Here is a 22,275-nt window from a genome sequence, read left to right on the forward strand (position 1 = left end):
GAAATTTTCTAGTTTCAAACACAAACTTTGCCCCTTTTCAACTTTTTGTAACTTGTGAAGATGCTAATAAAGACACTCCCTAGGACATCTGCAGCTGAAGGACAAACAAGCCTAGCTCCTCAGGACAGCCTCCAGATCTGGAAAACTTCAAGGCAAATTTCCGGATTCCCCCTCCGTTCTTTATCATTTTGCCACAGCTGCCATTTACTGCTTACAACTGTAATGAAAGAACAGCCCACTTTATCTTGGGTGTCTGTGCCATCAAAGGCACCTGGCTCTTTCCTCCCTTTGGAAAGTAAAATAAACTCCCTCTCTCTGCATCTATCTCTTCACTCAGTTGTGAATTCTTTCACAGCCTGCTTCACTGATCAAAAACCCAATAGTATATGCTTCCACTCATTTGTATCTTTCTTAATTTTTTTCTTTAGTATCCTGTAATTTTCCTCATATGTCTTTTACATCCTTGGGTTAATTAATTTCTAGTTATCTTTTTGTTATTGTTTTTGCAATAGCAAATGGGATTGTTTTCTTGATTTCTCTTACTAATAGCTCATTATTGGTGTATAAAAATGCCATTGATTTCTGAATATTAATGTATTCTGCTACTTTACAGAACACATTTATCAGTTCTAGTAATTTTTGGCTGGAGTCTTTAGGGTTATCCTGTCTTTTGCAAATAATGACAGTTTTACTTGTTCCTTTCCAATTGGATGCCTTTTATTTCTTCTTGTCTGATTGCTGTGGGTAGGACTTTCAATATTATATTGAATAAGAGTAAAAAGAGGATATCCCTGTCTAGTTTCCAATATTAAGGGAAAAGCTTGTAGTTTTTGTTCTTTGAGTATGATTTTGGCTGTGGGTTTGTCATATATAGCCATTATTACATTGAAATATATTTCCTCCATTCCCACAATGCTGAGAGTTTTTATTACAAATGGGTGGTGGATTTTATCTAAAGCTTTTTCTGCATCTATTGATATGATCATGTGATTTTTATCCCTCATTTTGTTTATGTGATGTTTCATGTTATTGAATTTCAAATATTGTACCAACCTTGCACTTGCAGAATAAATATCAGTTCTTCATGATGTCTGATCTTTTAAATATATTGTTGGTTCCAGTTTGCTAATATTTTATTGACAATTTTTCCATCTATTTTATTAGGAATATTGGCCTATAATATTCTTTCTTTGTCATGTCTTTCTCTGGTTAGAGATTGGGATAATGCTCACCTTGTAAAATGAGCTTGGGAGTCTTCACTCATCTTAAATACTTTTGAATAGTTGGAGAAGGATAGGTATTCCTTCTGCATTACATGTTTGGTGAAATTCACCTGTGAAGCCATCTGGTCCAGTACTTTGGTTTACTGGGAGTTTTTTTGTTTGTTTGTTTGTTTTTTGTTTTCTTAACTTTTGGATTTCTATTTTTTGATTCTTCCTGTTTCAGTTTTAGAAGATTGTATGTTTCTAGAAATGTATCCTTTTAGCCCAGGTTATCCAATCTGGTTGTTCATAATCATTTCTTACTTTGTACTTCTGTGCTGACAGTTGTTACATCTCCTCTTTCATTTCTTATTTTATTTACTTGTGTCCTCTCTCTCATTTTGATGAGTCTGGAAAGTTTTGTCAATCTTGTTTATCTTTATAAAAAACGAGCTTTTGTTTTCATTCATCTTTTGTATCCTTTTTTTTTAGTCTCTATGTCATTTATTTCCGTTCTAATCTTTATTATTTCCCTCCTTTGACTTTCTCTGGGCTCTGTTTGTTGCCCTTTTTGAAGTTCTTTTAAGTGTAGTGTTAAATTGTTTATTTGATTTTTTTCTTGCAACTTGATTTAGGTCTGCAATGCTGTGAATTTCTTTCTTAGGACTACTTTTCCTGTTTCCCATCAATTTTAGATTGTTGTTTATTCTTTTTAGTTTGTTTGTTTGATTTCTTCCTTGATCTTATTGCTAACCCATTCATTGTATAATAATACTAAAGGCCCAGCACATGATTAAATTATGCACATGTAGGGTCCCCTAGGCCTAGCCTGCCATCGGGGCCATGTCCACCGCCCTGTGATGCCTCATATGCTCCACAGATGCTGCTAGTGCCCCACAAAGCTCCGTGGGTGCTGCCAGTGCCTCACGACACTCTGCAGACACTGCCAGCACCCCGCGACACTCCGGGGATGCTGCCGGTGCCCCATGATGCTCCAGCGATGCTGCCAATCCTGCCAGTGTCCCACGACGTACCGGGGACATTGCCAACGCTACAGGCACCCTGTGACACTCTGCCGACACTTCTGGCACCCAGGGGGTGGGAGGGTGGAGGTAGGGGTGGAGTATGGGGGGAGGGCCTGAGAGGTGCTCCATGCACCTCCTGGTGACTGGTTGTTTGGTCATTACAGCATTACGGCCATGGGCCTTTTATAATATAGACTAGAGGCCCGGTGCATTAAATTCGTGCATGGGGGTGTGTGTCCCTCAGGCCAGCCCACAACATCTCCAATCTGGGACTGCTGGCTCCCAACTGCTCACCTGCCTGCCTTCCTGATTGCCCTTAACCACTTCTGCCTGCCAGCCTGATCACCCCCTAACCACTCCCCTGCCAGCCTGATTGATGCCTAACTGCTCCCCTGCCAGCCCAATTGCCCCTAACTGCCCTCCTCTGCTGGCCTGGTCACCCCTAACTGCCCTCCCCTGCCAACCCGGTCACCCCTAACTGCCCTCGCCTGGCAGCCTCATTGCGCCTAACTGCTCTCCTCTGCTGGCCTGGTCCCCCCCCCAAACTGCCCTCCCCTGCAGGCTTGATCGCCCCCAACTGCCCTCCCTTGCAGGCCTGGTCTCTCCCAACTGCCCTCCCCTGCTGGCCATCTTGTGGCAGCCATCTTGTGTCCACATGGGGGCAGCCATCTTTGACCACACAGGGGCAGCCATCTTGAGTGTTGGAGTGACAGTCAATTTGCATATTATTATTTTATTAGATAGGATGTTATTTAGCATCCATGTGGTTGACTATTTTTGAGGTAGTTTTCTTTTAAAATCTTTATTGTTGAAAATATTACATATGCCCCCTTTTTTTCTCCCATTGACCCCTTATAGCCCACCACTGCCCCAGGCCTCAGGCCTTCACCACCCTATTGTCTGTGTCCATGGGTTATGCATATATGCATACAAATTCTTGATTGATCTCTTCCTACCCACAAACCTACCCATACCTTCCCTTTGAGATTTGACAGTCTTCCATGCCTCTATGTCTCTGAATCAATTTTCTTCAACAGTTTATTTTTTCATTAGATTCCATATATGAGTGAGATTATATGATACTTGTCATTCTCTGACTGGCTTATTTTGCTTAACATAATGCTCTCTATCTCTCTCCATGTTATCTCAAAGGATAAGAGATCATTCTTTTTTACTGCTACATAGTATTCTATGGAATAAATGTACCACAGCATTTTTATCCAGTTGTCTATGCCTAGAGGCCCAATGCACAAAGATTTGTGCAAGAATGGGTCTTCCTTCCCCTGGCTGCCGGCTCCCCCTTCGCTCTGGTCGGAGCCACCTTTCTACTCCATCCCAGAGCCGCCTTTCTGCCTTCCCATGCTCCCCAGAGGACTGGAGCCGCTGGGGTGGTACGGAACACCTGCATTGTTGCAATGGTGACGAAGCAAGTGTCCCACCCGCCCCAGCCACACGGTGCATTTGTATGCAAATTAACCTGCTATCTTTGTTGAGTTAATTTGCATAATCACTCCTGATTGGCTGGTGGGTGTCACAAAGGTACAGTCAATTAGCATGTTACTCTTTTATTAGGTAAATGGGTACATGGGCTATTTCCAAATCTTAGCTAATATAAATTGCTCTGTTATGAACATAGGTGTGAATACATTATTTCTGATTGGTGTTTTGGGTCTCTTAGGATATAGTCCTAGAAGTGAGATCAGGGGGGTCAAATGGCAGTTCCCTATTCAATTTTTTGAGGAAACTCCATACTGTTTCCCTCTATAGTAGCAACAGTCTGCATTCCCACAAGCAGTGTACTAGGGTTCCCTTTTCTCTACATGCTCATGAGCAATTGTCATTTGTTGATTTCTTGATGATAGTCATACTGATAGATGTGAGATGGTACCTCATTGTCATTTTACTTTGCATCATTCTGATGATTCGTGACTTTGAGCATTTTTTCATGTCTTTTAGCATTTGTATGTCTACACTGGAGAATTGTCTATTTATGTTCTTTGCCCATTTTTAAATTGGGTTGTGTGTCTTCCATTTGTTAAGTTGTATGAGTTCCTTATATATTTTGGAAATTAATCTCTTATAGGATGTATCATGGCAACTATGTTCTTCTTTGCAGTGGGCTTTCTTTTCATTTTGTTGATGGTTTCTTTTGCTGTGCAGAAGCTTTTTATGTTGATGTAGTTTCATTTGTTTATTTTCTCTTTAGTTTCTTTTGCCCTATGAGATGTATCCACAAATATATTGTTATGAGAGATATCTGAGATTTTGCTGCTTATGGTTTCTTCTAGGATTTTTATGGTGTCACATATTACATTTAAGTTTTTTTTATCCATTTTGAGTTTATTTTGTGTATGATGTAAGTTTTGTGGTCTAGTTTCATTTTTTTGCCTGTATCTGTCCTATTTTCCCAACACCATTTATTGAAGAGACTGTCTTTACTCCATTGTATGCTCCTGTCTACTTTGTCAAATACTAATTGAATATAATGGCTTGGGTCAATTTATGGATTCTCTGTTCTGTTCTATTGATCTATATGCCTGTTCTTGTTCCAATATTAGGCTCTTTTGAGTACAGTGTCTTTATAGTATAACTTGATATCTGATATTGTGATCCCTAGAACTTTGTTTTTTCTTTCTTAAGATGACTGTGGTTATTCGGCATCCTTTTTGTTTCTATATACACTTTTGGAGTATTTGTTCCAGATTTGTGAAATATGCTGTTGGTATTTTAATAGGGATTGCATTGAATCTATAGATTACTTTGGGTAGTATGGACATTTTAATAATGTTAATTCTACCAATCCATGAACACAGTGCATTCTTCCATTTGTTTATATCTTCCTCTATCTCTTTTGAAAATATCCTGTAGATTTCTGAGTACAAGACTTTTACCTCATTAGTTAAATTTATTCCTAGATATATTGATTTTTCTGTTGCAATGGTAAATGGATTGTTTGGTTAGTTTCTCTTTCTGGGAATTCATTATTGGTGTATAAATATGCCATCAATTTCTGGGTGTTAATTTTGTATCCTGCTACAATGCCAAATTCCATTATTAAATCTAATAGGTTTGGTTGTGGAGTCCTTAGGGTTTTCTATGTACAATACCATGTCACCCATGAATAATGACAGTTTTACTTCCTTCTTTCTAATTTGCATGCCTTTTATGTTATCTTCTTTTCTTATTGTCACAGCTAGCACTTCTAGTACTATATTGAATAAGAGTGGTGAAAGCGGACATCCTGTCTTATTCCTGTTCTTAGGGGGAATGTTTGTAATTTTTGAACACTGAGTATGCTGTTGGCTGTAGGTTTGTCATATATGGCTTTTATTACATTGAAGTATCATCCCTCTATTCCCACTTTGCTGAGAGTTTTTATCAAAATGGGTGTTGGATTTTGTCATATGATTTCTCTGTGTCATAGTTGCTATGATACATCCTAAAAGGGGTCAATTTCCAAAATATATAAAGAATCCATACAACTTAACAAAAGGAAGACAAAAACCCAATTTAAAAATGGGTGAGGGACCTAAATGGACAATTCTCCAGTATGGACATATAGATGGCCAAGAGACATATGAAAAAAGGCTCTTGTGATTTTTATCAAAGTGGATGGTGGATTTTGTCATATGCTTTCTGATGCTGATATGATCATGTGACTTTTGTCTTTCAATTTATTTATGTGATATATCATGTTTATTGATTTGTGAATATTGTAGCAAGCTTGCATCCCTGGAATAAATACCTGTCATGTTGTTTGATCATTTTAATATATTGCTGGATCCAATTTGCTAATATTTTGTTGAGGATTTTAGCATCTATGTTTATCAGGGATATTGGCTTGTAACTCTCTTTCTTTGTAGTGTTTTTATATGGTTTTGGAATTAGGCTAATGTTAGCTTCATAGAAAGAGCTTGGACGTGTTCCTTCCTCTTGGATTTTTTTGGAATAGTTTGAGGAGGACAGGTGTTAGTTTTTTTTTTTTTAATAAAAATGAATATAGTTTAAGGGACCTCTAGGGAAACACCAAGCATAAAAACATTTACATCATAGGGATACTAGAAGGAGAAAAGAGAGAGCAAGGGATTGAGCACATATTTGAAGAAATAATGACTATAAACTTCCTTAACCTGGTGAAGGAAAAAAATATACATGTCCAAAACGCATAAATTCCCCAAAAGGATGAACCCTCTCAGAGAGGACAATCTATGTCTCTTCACAAGGACATGATAATTGAAATAGTAAAGATTAAAGACAAAGATAAAATCTTTTTTAAATATATTTTATTGATTTTTTGCAGAGAGGAAGGGAGAGGGATAGAGAGTTAGAAACATAGATGGGAGAGAAACATTGATCAGCTGCCTCTTGCACACCTCATACTGGGGATGTGCCCACAACCAAAGTATATGCCCTTGACTGGAATCAAACCTGGGACCCTTCAGTCCGCAGGCCGACGCTCTATCCTCTGAGCCAAACAGGTCAGGGCAAAAGAGAAAATTTTAAATGTAAAAAGAGAAAGGCAGTTGTTTACTTAAAATGTATCCCCTATAAGACTGTCAGCTGATTTCTCAACAGGAACTTTTCAGGCCAGAAAGTATTGGCAGGAACTTTTAAAAGCGATAAAAAGCAAAAATCTACAACAATTACTCTACATAGCAAGGTTATCATTGAAAATCTAAGGAGAAATAAATAACTCCGCAGAGAAGAAAAAAACTTCAAGAGTTCATCGCCAACCAAGTATTAAAAGACATGTTGAAGAGAATTCTTTAGGATGAAGAAAAAAAAGAACATAATAAAATTGCAACAACTATGTACCTATCAATAATCACTTTAAATGTAAAAGGTTTAAATGTTCCATTCAAAATACATAGTATAGCTGAATTGATGAGAATATAAAACCCAGTTCAGATTGAAAGACAAATAGACTGAGAGTAAATGATGGAAAAATATATTTCATGCAAATGTAAACAAAAAAAGCTGTGGTAGCAATATTTATATCAGACAAAATAGACTTCAAAAAATGTTATAATAAGAGACAAAGAAGGATATTACATAATAATAAAGGGGTCAATCCAAAAAGAAAATATAACCCTTGTGAATATTTATGCACCCAACATAAGTGCACCTAAATATATAAAGCAAATCTAAATGAATATAAAGTGAGACATTAACAGTATTACAGTTACAGTGGGGACTTTAACACCCAATTAACATCAATATATAGGTTTTCCAGAGAGAAAGACAACAAGGAAACAATGGCTTTAAATGATACTTTAAACCAGGTGGATTTAATTAATATTTTTAGAAGCTATCACTCTAAAGCAACAGAATATACATTATTTTCAATTTCACATAGAACATTTTCTAAGAAGGACCATATGTTAGTCCCCAAAACAAGCTCTCTCTCTCTCTCTCTCTCTCTCTCTCTCTCTCTCTCTCTCTATATATATATATATATATATATATATATATATATATATTAGTATTAGAGGCCCAGTGCACGGATTTGTGCACCACTGGGATCCCTTGGCCTGGCCTGGGCCCTCTTGCAATCCGGGACCCCTCTGGGGATGTTGGAGGCCTGGTACACAGATTCAGCCTGATCCCCACAGGCTAGGCTGAGGGACCCCACTGGTGCACAAATCTGTGCACTGGGCCAGTTTCAGCCTGATCCCCGCAGGCAGGCCAAGGGACCCCACCAGTGCACGAATCTGTGCACCGGGCCTCTAGTGTTCATATAAGATCTTTGGTTAATCTCTTCCCACCCTCCCCCATACCCCATTCCCTCTAAGATTCATCAGTCTGTTCCATGTTTCCATGCCTGTGTGTTGAGCATCTTCCCCCTGGTGGTCAGTGCATGTCATAGCTACCAGTCAAATAGTGGAACGGTTGAATGGTGGAATGGTGGAACAGTTGAATGGTCACTTAGGCATATATATATATATATATATATATATATATATATATATATATATATTACATTTGCTCTCCTTTACTTGTTAGTTACCAAATCTTATTTTTGACTGGACTCAGACTTAGATGTAGAAGCTCTCAGAGAGGACAGTCTATGTCTCTTCACAATCTGTTCCTGGCATTTTTCTTTGGCCTCCTTCATTCTCTTAGCCAAAATGAATATAAAGTGAGACATTAGCATATTCTACTGCCTCTTCTTTGTTTTTCTTAGTACGGTCTTTCTTCAGAGCAATACGCCTGTGTTTGTGTTGCAGGACACGGGGAGTAGCAAGATGCTGAATCTTGGGTGCTTTAGTCCTAGGTTTCCTACCTTCTTTGTTTAGAGGCTTTCTCACAATGTATTTGCAGACATCATCTTTAGAGAAATTGAAACGTTTGTAGATTCGCTAGCTCTTTTGGACCCCAGGCAATGAGGCATAGTGGTGTCAGTGAGACTAGGAATATCTTTCTCCCCATTTTTTTACAATGACCGCATTGAGAACACTGAGATTGGCATTCACAATGCAACCCTGAACAGATTTGCGTTTTCTCTCTCCAGTTCTCCTTGGTCTGTAACAGCAGTGCCCCTTACTCAGCAGCAGGCAGATTTGGCCATGGGTCAAGTCTCCCTGCTTCATATGGAAACCTTGTTTGTTGTTCTCACCACTGATTCGAACCACATAACCCTTCCATTCTTCACCCAGAACGTCAGCAGCAACTTCTGTGGCCATACGCTTCTCATAAAAGGTACGAAGTTTGCATTCATCATCCACTTCAATGAGTTTCTGGCAGCCACTGGCTGGGAAAGAGATGTTGAGCTTCATCCTGAAGCAGCCAACAGCCTCCAAGGCTCCATGAAAAAGAGCAAGGTCTCAATAAATTTAAGAAGATTGAAATCATATCAAGCATCTTTTCTGACCACAATGGTATGAAACTAGATATCAATTACAAGAAAAAAATGTAAAACACACAAGCACATGGAGGCTAAATAACATGCTACTAAACAACAAATGGGTTAACAATGAGATCAAGGAAGAAATAAAAAAATACCTTGAGACAAATAAAAATGTAAAGACAACAACCCAAATTCTATGGGGCATAGTGAAATCAGTCTTAAAAGGAAATTCATTGCAGTACAGGCCTATCTCAAGAAACAAGAAATATCTCAAACAACATAAACTTACACCTATTGGAACTAGAAAAAGTACAACAAATGAACCTCAAAGTGAATAGAAGAAAGTAAATAATAAAGGTCAGAGTGGAAACAAATAGTAAAAAAAAACCAACCAAACAAACAAAAAAAACCCGATCAATTAAACCATGAAATAGTCCTAAAAAAGATTGATAAACGTTTAATCAGATTCATCAAGAAAAAAATTAGGATCCAAATAGATAAAACAAAAATGAATGAGGAGAAGTGACAACTGACACCACAGAAATACAAAGGATTATAAGAAAATACTATAAAAATTATATACCAACAAATTGCACAATCTGGAAGAAATGGATAAATTCCTAGAAACATATAATCTTCTAAAACTGAATCAAGAAAAAACAGAAAGTATAAGCAGACCAATTAAGCAAATTTGATGCAATAATAAAAAAACTTTCAGAAAACAAAGTTCTGAAACTAATAGCTTCATTGTGGAATTTTACCAAACATTCAAAGAAGAACTAAGACATATTTCTTCTCTATCTATTCCAAAAATTTCAAAGGAAAGATATTAAGCTTATTTACAATGTCTAACATCCTGATTTCACAACCAGATAAAAGCATTACAAAGAAAGAAAATTATAGGCCACTATATCTGATGAACATAGATGCAAAAATCCTCAACAAAATATTAGCAAACTGAATTCAGCAATACTTTATTTGTTTTTGCAATTATAGTTGAGATACAATATTGTTTTGTATTAGTTTCAGATGTATACCATAGTGATTAGATAATCATATACTTTACATAGTGCTCACCTTAATATTTTTAGTACCAAACTGACATCAAACATAGTTATAACATTATTAACTATATTTCCTGTGCTTCTATAGCTTGGCTGTAGTAAATAATACTGCAATGAACATAGGGATGCATCTATTCTTTTCAAATAGTCATTTGATTTTCCTCAGATATATATCCAGAAATGGAAATGCTGAATCAAAAGGCAGTTCCATTTTTTATTTATTTTAGAAACCTCCATACTGTTTTCCATAGTGGGTACACCAATCTGCAGTCCCATCAATAGGGCATTAGGGTTTCCTTGTTGTTTGTTCACTTTTTGTTAATAATCATTGTCAGGTGTGAGGAAATATCTCACCGTGGTTTTAATTTACATCTCTCTCATGATTAATGAACTTGAGCATGCTTTCATATTTCTAATAGTTATTTGTATGTCCTCTTTAGAGAAGTGTCTATTCAGACCCTTTGCCTATTTTTTAATTGTATTTTTTTTTATGTTGAGTTGTATGAGATTTCACAAATTTTGGGTATTAGCCGCTTTAAATATATATCATTGGCCATTACATTCTCCCATTCAGTGGGTTGTCCTTTCATTTTATTAATTGTTTCTTTTGCTTTGCAATAATATTTTAGTTTGATGTAGTCTCATTTGCATATTTTTGTTTGTTTTCATTTTCTGAGGAGATATATCAGAGAAAATATTGCTAAGAGAAATGTTAGAGATTTTACTGTCTGTTTTCTTCTAAGAGTGTTATGGTATCAAGTCTTACATTTACATCTTTAATTCATTTTGAGTTTATTATTGTATATGGTGTAAGTTGGAGGTCTAGTTTCATTTTTTTTTTTTTGCATGTGTCTGCCTAATTTTTCAACAGCATTTACTGAAGAGCCTGTCTTGACTCCATTGTATGTTCTTGCCCCCTTTGTCAAATGTTAATTGGCATAAAGACGTGGGTTCATTTCAGGGCTCTCTATTCTGTTCCATTGATCTATATGTCTTGTTTTTATGCCAGTACCATGCTATTTTGATTATTATGGCCTTACAGTATACTGTAGTTTGATATCAGGTAGTGAGTTTCCTCCAACTTTGTTCTTCTTTCTCAAGATTGCCGTGTTTATTTGGGGACTTTTGTGGTTCCATATACATTGTTGGATTATTTGTTCTAGGTCTGTAAATATGTCCTTGGTATTTTGACAAGGATTGCGTTGAATTTATATATTGCTTTGGATAGTGTGGACATTTTTAGTGTGCACATTTAAATAACGGCAATACATTCTATCCATGAACATGAAATATGCTTCCATATATTTGCATCTTTTTCAATTTCTTTCTTCAGTGTCTTACAATTTTCTGAGTATGGGTCTTTTACCTCTTTGGTTAAATTTTCATCCTGGGTATTTTTTTTTTATGGAATTTAAATGGCATTGATCTCTTAGTTTCCCTTTCTGATAGTTTATTGCTGGTGTATAAAAATGCACCAATAATACCAATATCTGTATGTGTATATATATATATGTATACACACACACACACACACACACACACACACACACACACACACACACTAGAGGCTGGGTGCACGAATTCATGCACTGGTGGTGGGCATAGCTGGTTAGCCAAGTGGCTGTGGAGCCTCCCTCTGAGCGGCTGCGGAAGCAACCACTTGTCCCAGTCAGCTGAGCGGCGCTCCCACTGTGGGAGCGCACTGACCACCAGGGGACAGCTCCTGCATTGAGCATCTGCCCCCTGATGGTCAGTGTGCATCATAGCGACTGGTCAACTGGTCGTTCTAGTCATTCTGCCGTTCAGTCGCTGGGCTTTTATATATATATGAAATATATATATATATATATATATATATATATATATATATTTAATTTTTTATTATTGATTTGAGAGAGAGAGAGAGACTTATTTGTTGTGACACTTATTTATGTTCCATTTTTTGGTTGATTCTTCTGTGTGCCCTGACCAGGGATTGAAACAGTAACCTTAGGGTATCAAGGTGATGATCCAACCAACTGAGCCATCTGGTATGGGCCTATTTACTTTGCATCATGTTACTTTACTGAATTTGTTTATCAGTTTGAGTAGTGTTTTGGTGGAATCTTTAGTGTTCTCTACATATACATTATTATGACATCTGCAAATAATGACATTTTTGTTCTTTCTTTCCAATTTGGATGCTTTTTATTTATTTTATTTGCCTGTGGCTAGGAATTCCTGTGCTATCCTATATAATAAAGAGGTAATATGAAAATTGACCCTCACACCATCACAAGATGGCTGCACCCACAGCGGAGGCAGGGTTCTGTAGCACAAGATGGCTTCACTCACAGTGGAGGCGGGGTTACCATAACTAGCTGTAATGAGCAATCAGCAGGGACCTGAGGCTGCATGGTGCCGGGCTGCGGCTGGGTACCTGAGGCTGTATCCCCTGCCCAGGAGGGCTTGACTGGGGACCTCAGGCCATGACCCCTGCCTGGCGGGCTTGATGGGGGACCTCAGGCCAAGCCTCCCACCCCGGTGCCAGGCCAGGGGACTTTAGGCTACGTCCTCTGCCACAGCACTGGGCCAGGGGACCTCAGGCCATGCCCCCTGCCCCTGCACTGGGCCGGGGGACCTGAAGGTGCTCTGGGATACCTGAGGCTGCACCCCTCGCCTGGTAGGGCTTGACAGGGGACCTGAGGTTGTGCCCCTCACCCAGCAGGGCTTGAGGGGGTACCTGAGGCTGTGTCTCCTGTCTGGTGCCGGGCCAGGGGACTTGACTCTGGGTACCGCGGCACACCCCAGACTCTGACAGGAGAAAAATTTTCATATACATTTTCCTAATTTTCTTTCATCTCTGACACTTCTATTATAGAGAAAGGGCAAATAGCAATATTAAAATATGTCTTCTAATTAATTCCTTTTTAAATGCATGAATTTTGTGCACCAGGCCACTAGTGTTGAATAAGAAGGGTTGAAATGCTCATTCCTGTTCTGTTCCTGATCTTGAGGGAAATGCTTTAATTTTTCCCCATTGAGTATGATGTTAGCTGTGGATTTGTCATATATGGCTTTTATTATGTTGAGGTATGTTGTCTCTATTTCCACTTTGAATTAAGCAATACTTTAAAAATATCAGGCTATACTAATTAACTTTAACTTGATTTCTGAAGTACAGCATGATCAAGTGAGGTTTATTTTGGGGATGCAATGTCTGTTTGATATTCACAAATCAGTAAACGTGATACACCACATAAACAAAATAAAAAATAAAAAGTATGCAATAATATTAATAGAGAAAAGGCATTTGACAAAATCCAGCACCCAATTATAATACAAACTGTAAGCAAAATGAGAACAGAGGTAATATATATCACTATCATACTCAACAGGAAGGATGTGGAGTAAAGGGAACCCTTGTATACTGTTGTTGGGAATACATATTGGTGTACCCACTACTGAAAACAGTATGGAGGTTTAAAAAAATAATGGAACTGCCTTTTGACCCAGCAATTCCACTTCTGTGTATGTATTTAAAAAGACCCAAAACTCTAATTAAAAATTAAATAATTCAAAATTAAATATATTTATTGCAGCCTTATTTACAATCACCAAGCTATGGAAGTGCACATCAAAAGACAAATGGGAAAAAAGCTGTGGTACATATATACATCAGAATATTATGTGGCCATAAAAAAATGAAATGGTACCATTTGCAACAGTATGCAAGGACCTAGAGTGTATTATGCTAAATGAAATAAGCTAGATTAGGAAAGACAAATACTATATGATTTCACTTAAATGTGAATCCAAAGAACAAAATAAATGAAGACACAAAACATAAATGGACTCATAGATACAGAAAACACAGTTAGCAGGACAATGGCCAAGAAAGGGAGTTGGAAGTTGCTGGAGAATGTGTTTTAACCAATATTATTTTAAATTAGCATTCAGCATCTGAAACTTAAAATCATTTCATAACACACCTCATCTTCACTAGGCCCATTTGTTCAGGCTATACTAATTAACTTTAACTTGATTTCTGAAGTACAGTAGCTCTGGCACTACACCATACCCCCAGAGTTGGTTGTGATTTTTAGAGTTCTTTGCAAAAACATTTGACTCCAGATTATTTGAACATATAAAAATTGCATTGGCAACAAAGTATTTTGTATTAGCTGGATTTCTATTTTTCTAACTAAAATAAGAATGAATTTGATAACTGACAAGAGATAGAGAACAGTAATTGCCTTGTAGTCTCTTTTTATCTTGGTTTTGAATATTTTTTTAGCAAAGGCCATTAAACTTCTGAAATAGTTTGCCAATGTTATGACTAGTACCCAGCATGGATGATATGTTCATTTAGGCTTTCATTTGTATTTTCTTTCAATTGAATAATATTTTATGTTCTTAATGTTAATGCAAGAATATTAATCTGCCTAGTCCTTTTTATTTGCATTTTCCCTTTTGCATTTAATGTCAAGTTGCAGGGAGTGGCATTGAATGTTATTATTGGGAATCTATGATACACAACAATTTGAGCTAGGGATTCTGGAGAGGAGAAGGATGTGCTCAAGTAGTTATAATCTAATAAGTGGAGAAAGAGAGTTGAGGATTAAGATCTACTCCCATAAATCACCAAAGGATGTTACTGTAACTGCTGATTGAAAATAACTTGTCCTTAGACCTTGTGAATTATATATCTTAAGTAATTCATGCAATTCTAAGTCAAAGTTGGTCATTTTAGCCTCCAAAGTATTTTGTTACTTTGGGACAATTTGTCTTCTCCCACAAGGATGCTGGAGATGAATTGGATAAATTAAAAGACCTGATTTTAAACACAATGATAGATTTAGTCAAGAAATAATTGTTAGTTGTTTATCTACCAAACTTTGTACTAAGGACTAAGGAATCATTAGCAAATAATTCAGGCATAGTCCCTGTCCTCATGAGCTTAAGTTTTACCAAAGAAGATGTGTAGCAAATAACTACTTTTAAATAAAATTAGTTTTTAGTAAGTGCTGTAAAGGAAGCAAACAGGATGCTGTTATAGAAAATAATGGCTAGGGTTACTTTCTGAGTTGGTTTTGAGAGGCCTCACTTTAGTGAAATATAAGCTAAGACCCAAAAGAAGAGGGGTCAGATATGCTATGTGAAGCACTTGCAGAAGGAGAAAAAGGAATCAGCAATATCAAACACACTAAGCAGGAATGATTCTGATGTGTTCATGGAAATGAAGGCTAGAACACTGGGAGCAAAAGGTGGAGTAATATGAAAAGAAACAGGAGCCACACCAAGCAAAACTTTGTAGGCCACAGACAGGAACATGTTTTTTATTCTAATTACAATGGAAAAAACAAATGTAGGGAAGGAAGTAGCTGGATATTATTTACATTAAAATAATAAAAACTATTATTTAGAGAATGTATCAGAGAAGGTCAAGAGTAGAAGCATATAAACAGGGAAACCATATAAGAGACTAGTAGGATAGTCCAGGTTAGAGATGACAGTGGCCCGGAATATATTGGTGGTAATAAAGATGAAAACTAGTGGGCAGAGTTAAGATATATATTTCAGAGGTAAAACCCATAAAAATTGATAATGGATTAGTTATGGTCAGCAGAGTGAAGGAACCAAAGGAATAAAGGAAGCCTTCTAGGTTTCTGTCTCAATAAAAACTGTGGATTGTATTACCATTTACTGTAATGAGAAAGAAGGGCAGGGATAGGAAAAAATAAAGTACCTTTCTGGACAAATTTGAAATGCCTATGAGTCATTTAACTAGATAGGCTAAGCAGGCAATTGGACCTCAGTTAAGTTAGGGCTGGATCAACAGATTTAGAGCATATAGATATTTCAAATTTAGGGAATGGATGAGATCCCCACAGAGGGGAGCCAGCCATGAACTTGAATTGGATTCTTAACAGTCAAAACCATTGATTGATTTTGTCAAGTAAGAAAACAATATTAATAAAAATGAAAAAAAAAAGAAAACTGAAGGTTCACTTAACCAGTTTTATCAATTCAACACAAATAATCAGTTCCCTTTGTTTAAAAATGTTACAAATTAACATTTTTCCTTATTAGGCTGAATCAATCAGTGATTTTGATATCATACAGTCACATGAACATATAGTGTTTGCTACTTTTTGAGCTGAGACCTAGCTTAGAACCTAGGCTTCAATAGGTGGGTAGATCAAGTATGAGTTAAAAAGGGAGTTTACTTTCTCTTTAACTTAACTTACTATCTCTGCAACTATGATTGTAATCAATGAAGTCTCACATGATTTAAACCTGGATACTTATGGGGCCTCATGATAACTAAGATATGCTCATGTCCTTCCTACAAAAGTTCCCAGATTTACACTGCCAAGAATGGAAGTCATGTGTTTCCAGAGGAAGGTCAACATCTTTGGCATTTCCTGCCTGCTATGGTTTGACAGATATTCACTTTTGTTTTTTGTTTTAAAAAATGTTTTTAAAAAAGATGTCTTGAAATAGCTGGCTTACCTCTCAGTAAGGTGGCAAGATAAGTTTTGAATGCTGCTTTATTTTTATTTATTCATTCTTTTAATCACTACTTTTTTTTCATGCTGTAGGTGTTTATAATTCATATTACTTTGTCTATCACAATGAGCTTTCACCTAAGTTATCTCAGCATAGTATAATGGGAAAATCAATAGATTTGGACACAGCAGACCTGGTCCCCTATGCCGTACTAATATCTCCATTATACAGATGAGGAAACTGAAGGACAAAGAAGTAATGTGTTCTAGTTACACTTTGGTATAAGTTGCAGAGGCTGTATTTTAAGAAAGGCAGTTTGACTTTGGAGTCCACAGTATTTATAGCTATGCTCTACTGTCTCCAATTGGATGCTATGATTATTTCTGTTAGACCCTGAAATAGGTAATTCTTGCCCAAAGTTACATAACATCTCAGAAGACAAAATAATGCCTTAATCCTATACTCAGAGAATTTATGATCCCTGGTCTCATTTCACCATATGAATTTGCTTCTCATGGACATGGAAATACATATATGTAAATTATGATTTTTAAACTTTTAGAATAAAAAAAGTGGTTACATTAAATAATATAACCCGTAGAATGTAACAAAAGAGACTTAGGTCCTTATAGCTGAACAATCTGGCCTATTTAATTGCTCTAGTAAAATTGCCTGAGACCAAAACCATCAGATTTAATTGCTAAATCAACAGCACTAATGAAGGTCAGGTTGCCATAATGAGGCCAGAAACATAGATATCAAAGTGATAATGGAATGTGGTGGAGAGGCAAACAGGAAATAAGATCTGGATATATACTTCCAGTTGGGAATAGAACTCTTCAGCGCTTCAGATATCTGAGTTTATCTTAGTCCTCCATCACCTCTCCTTCAGAAAGTAGGTATAGTTCTTCCTGAATTCCTAACAAAGCAAGAAAGACAACTGAATAACTATCCTTATCTTTACCTCAACACCCTTTACACCAGGCATCCTCAAACTACGGCCCGCGGGCCACATGCGGGCAGGTGTTTTTGCTGTTTTGCTTTTTTACTTCAAAATAAGATATGTGCAGTGTGCATAGGAATTTGTTCATAGTTTTTTTTTTAAACTATAGTCTGGCCCTCCAACGGTCTGAGGGATAGTGAACTGGCCCCTGTTTAAAAAGTTTGAGGACCCCTGCTTTACACAGACACAGATTCATACACTGAAAATTTGCTCTGAAAAATATTGCAACCACTTAAACAGAACTTTCTAAGAATCTCAGTGGTTATTTTCAAACTTGTGATTTGAGTAGTTTTAAAGCCTTTTAGACATTTCCTAATTAATCTAAACATTTTTTCTACCTTGCTTTATTCATCATGCTAAAATGTTAGCTTTTGATAAAGTCTATTCAGAAAAGTAAATGCTATACAGGCCAAAAGAAAGACATTGAACAAAAAAAGCAAAAAATAATACAATAAAAATAAAATTTCCATAAGACTCATATCATTTGATGCTCATAGGTCAGTAAGGACTGACTAAATTTTTAAATTCTTTATCCAGCTGCTAACTAACTTGTGTAATAAGAAAGCATTTTAGAGTCTAAAAATATTGACCTCTGCCTTAGCCATGGCAATACTACCATTTATTTTTGCAATTCATTGTGCTATTCTTTCTTTTTGTTCATTATAAACTGAATCATAATGCTAATATTGACACCAGACACAATGGGTCTGAAGTCACCTGTCAATACTTGAGCCAAATTAAGCAGAGACAAAGTTGAATCATATATGAGCATTTATTGCAATAATGCCAGCAGTATGGGGAGAGCAGTCAGTCACCATGGAAATTTTTCTCTGACTCCCCTCACCTATTGGCTGATTATATAGACATTAATAAGAAGATAGCAACGTGCAGCTGAGAGTTGCAAATGTATCATGAAAAGGGGAAGGGAGGGTCTGTATTCGGCCTTCAGGAGCTCAAAGTCTGATAACAAGATGGCTAATCTTCTATGATGTTACAAACAGCTCATTCCCTTCCTGGGACCAGAGAATGGTCAGCTTTCCTGAGGAAAACTACCAGAGGGAGTCAGGGTCAAGCACAGCACCAAATCAAAGCATGTCTTGTCCTTGGTCTGTTCTCAAGGTGTATTTCTTTTCTGAGTATGGGACCCATCAAGGCATCTTACCTTTTTACTACCTTTTTGTATCCTCTAGTTTCCCAGGGTATGTAAGAAAACTTCTAATTTAAAATTAGTAGCCCAATGCAAGAAATCATTCACATTGAAGGGAAATTAATTAGAAGAAATATTTTAATATTGCTATTTGCCCTTTCTCCATAATAGAAGTGTCAACCAAATTCACAATTGACAATGACAGATCAAAACACATGCATGTGATTGGCACCAGCAAGAGCTTTATATATATAGAAAAAACTTGTTTAATTAGACCTGCTTTCTGATTTAAGTAAACTTTTTCCAACCCTTGAAGCATCCCAACTTCTCTTTCAGGTAATTGTCAGCAACACAGCAGTAAATATCAACACGAAGCAGATTACTATTGTAGATCATACAGGGAGAACAAAGGGTAAAATATTTAACTGCAGCAGTGTTTGACTATATTTTGCACAGTGAGAAAACCTGAAGTCATTTTCAAGGTCCACCATTTCTTACTTGTTTTCAGTTGGGTCAAGTTTCTAGGCTTTCTAAATCTCCATTATCCCACTAATGAAAAGAAAATAGGATTCTACTAAGTCTCCTATCTACCTACTCCAGGATTTCTGTGAGGATCAAATGAGATGAGGCACAGGAAAACACTTCACAGACATTTGGTTAAAGTGTAAAATGTTTCCATCTGGCTTTATAGCAAGTTGTGTTCCTGTGCTGAAGAAACTCTAAGGAGGGTAGTTGTTAGGGAAAGGAAGCAAGACATGGCTATGTGATGTCATTACCCAGTGCCCACAGCCACTGTTTCCGGGTTGGGCTGGGCTGTGGGCCACATTTTGCGCCATGGGGTCTCAGCAGCATTGGCTGCAATTTGGTCAGGTATCACTCTGGGGTGGTGGCAGGGCCTGTGTCCCACTTGGTGTTGCCGTGTGGGCACCAGGTCCACAGTGCCATTTCTCTGTAAATGGCCAGTGTACGTCATGGCAGCTCCTGCATTGAACATCTGCCCCCGGGTGGTCAGTGTGCATCATAGCGACCAGTCAGATAGACAGTACATTAGCCTTTTATATATATATAGATTAGTAAGATGAATAATTATTAAACAACTGTGGCTCTATTCTTATTACATGCCCTTCCCACTATCAATATTATTTCAAAAACACTAAACCTTAACATTATAGTAAAATATAATTTTTCCAATTCCCCTCTCTCTATACCTATGCGTGTGTGTGTGTTTTCAGTGCCTAAATAGCGGTTTCCATTTGAATGCCAACTTTTAAGTATTTAAAAATATTTATGAAAATAAATTGCTTCTCTATGTCGTGGAGAGTCATTGTCCTGAAAAAGAGTATAGTTTTGCTTGTGAATAGGATTTTTGAAGGAGTGAAAGTTGGTGCCCAAATTCTACCTACACTATTTAGGTATTGCTATTCTGTCAGGAAATAAAGAAAATAACCTTCTTGCCTGGCCAGTGTGTCTCAATGGTTGAGCACTGACCTATGAACCAGGAGGGCAGGGTTCGATTCCTGGTCAGGGCATAGGTCTGGGTTGCCCAGGTTGTGGGCTTGATTTCTGGTAAAGGGCATGCATAAGTCAGCCAATCAAACATCTCATCATTGATATTTCTATCTCTCTCTCCCTCTTCCTTCTTCTCTGAAATCATAAAAAAAATATTTTTTTTAAAAAGAAAATAACCTTTCAGACTTCCATTTGTCTGAAACAGGAAAGGCAAACTTTGATAATAAGGATAAAAACTAACCTACCCAAAATAAAACATTGAAGATATATGGCAATCCTATGCTTCTTTTCTGCTTTCTTCAAGAATGTATGCAAATGGAGCTGTCTGATGTGTCATTGTGACTTGGTGAACGCCTACAGCCCAAATACATAACAGAGAGTACATGTTTCACAGAATTTTGTATATAATATAAAAAACAGTTTATTTATGAATTCTATTAAATGTGATTGTACTGTGTAAAACTACAAGTGAAACAATTTGATGCTACTATAACCACTATGGTTGAAAATTTTATTTTCATATATGTTATCTATGAATGAGAAGTAAAAAATATGTACCACCCAATGTCATACCAACTAACTTCAAACATTTTAAATTACTATATTGTACTATAGGCATATTAGTTTGATTTAAAAAGGAGAAAGTCAAAATGCATTGTTAAACAAACCACAAACCATTTCAAGACCTTCTAAGCTGACAAAGTTGGCAAGAAGATTCATTGATCCCTGGCCAGTTTTGCTCAGTGCTTAGAGCATGAACCTACAGACCAAAGGGTTGCAGGTTTGACTCCTGGTCAAGGGCCCATACCTCAGTTGTAGGCTTGATCCATGGCTCTGGTCATGTCCCATGCGGGAAGCAATGGATCAATGTCTCTCTCACATTGATAGTTCTCTCTCTCTCTCCTTCTCTCTCTCTCTCTCTCTCTCTCTCTCTCTCTCTCTCTCTCTCTCTCTCTCTCCCCTCCTCCCTCCTTTTCACTCTCTCTAAAAATCAATTAAAAAATATCCTCAGGTAAGGATTAAAAAAAAGATTCATTAATAACCTTACAAGTTATACTTTTGTGAGTACTTTCAAGAATAGTTATTACCTGTGAGGCTTTGAGCAAAACACTTTTCAGAAGTTCAGTTTTTCCTTTTATCAGTGAAAGTAGATGACAATGGGAGATTGCATAGTGAAACACTTGGCAACTCCCAGTCCCCAAACATGATGACATAAATCCTTCAATTGGTAACACTAGGAAACACTATCACACAATTAACAAGATAATATAGGTGGTTTCTAAAATGAAAAAAAAAAAAAAAAAAACAAGGGTCAATAAACTGCTTGTCTGTTAACAACTTTAATTAAGAATGAATTTTACATTAGAATCTTCAATGCTGTAGTTGTTGCTCATTTATCAGATGACTAGGGGCCCAGTGCACAGATTCATTCACATTGAAAGGAAATGAATTAGAAGAAATATTTTAATATTGTTATTTGCCAATTCTCTATAATAGAGGTGTCAATCAAATTCATGATTGACAATGACAGATTGAAACACATGCTTGTGATTGGCGCCAGCAAGAGCTTTATATGTATCATGCATGCATGAGCCAACTTAGGCTTTTATATAATTAGAATAAACTTGCTTAATTAGACCTGCTTTCTGATTTAGCTAAATTTTTCCAGTCCAGTGAAGCACCCTAACTTCTCTTTCAGGTAATTGTCAGCAACACAGCAGTAAATATCAGCACAAAGCAGATTATTATTGTAGATCACGCAGGTAGAACAGAAGGTAAAATATTTAACTACAGCAGTGTTTGATTATATTCTGCACAGTGAGAAAAGCTGAAATAATTTTCAGGGTCCACCATTTCTTACTTCTTTTCAGTTGGGTCAAGTTTCTAAGCTTTCTAAATCTCCATTTTCTGGCTAATGAAAATAGGATTCCACCAAGTCTCTTATCTACCTACTCCAGGACTCCTTTGAAGATCAAATGAGATGAA

The 22,275-nt window shown here is 37.0% G+C and overlaps 1 pseudogene; it reads right to left on the minus strand.

The window, feature by feature from the left end:
• Positions 1-8,230: 8,230 nt before the first annotated feature.
• On the minus strand, positions 8,231-9,017 carry LOC103302859 (40S ribosomal protein S6-like; annotated as a pseudogene).
• Between the last annotated feature and the right edge of the window lie 13,258 nt (positions 9,018-22,275).

Source organism: Eptesicus fuscus, chromosome 1 (genome assembly GCF_027574615.1).
Source record: "Eptesicus fuscus isolate TK198812 chromosome 1, DD_ASM_mEF_20220401, whole genome shotgun sequence".
In the NCBI taxonomy this organism is placed as follows: domain Eukaryota; kingdom Metazoa; phylum Chordata; class Mammalia; order Chiroptera; family Vespertilionidae; genus Eptesicus; species Eptesicus fuscus.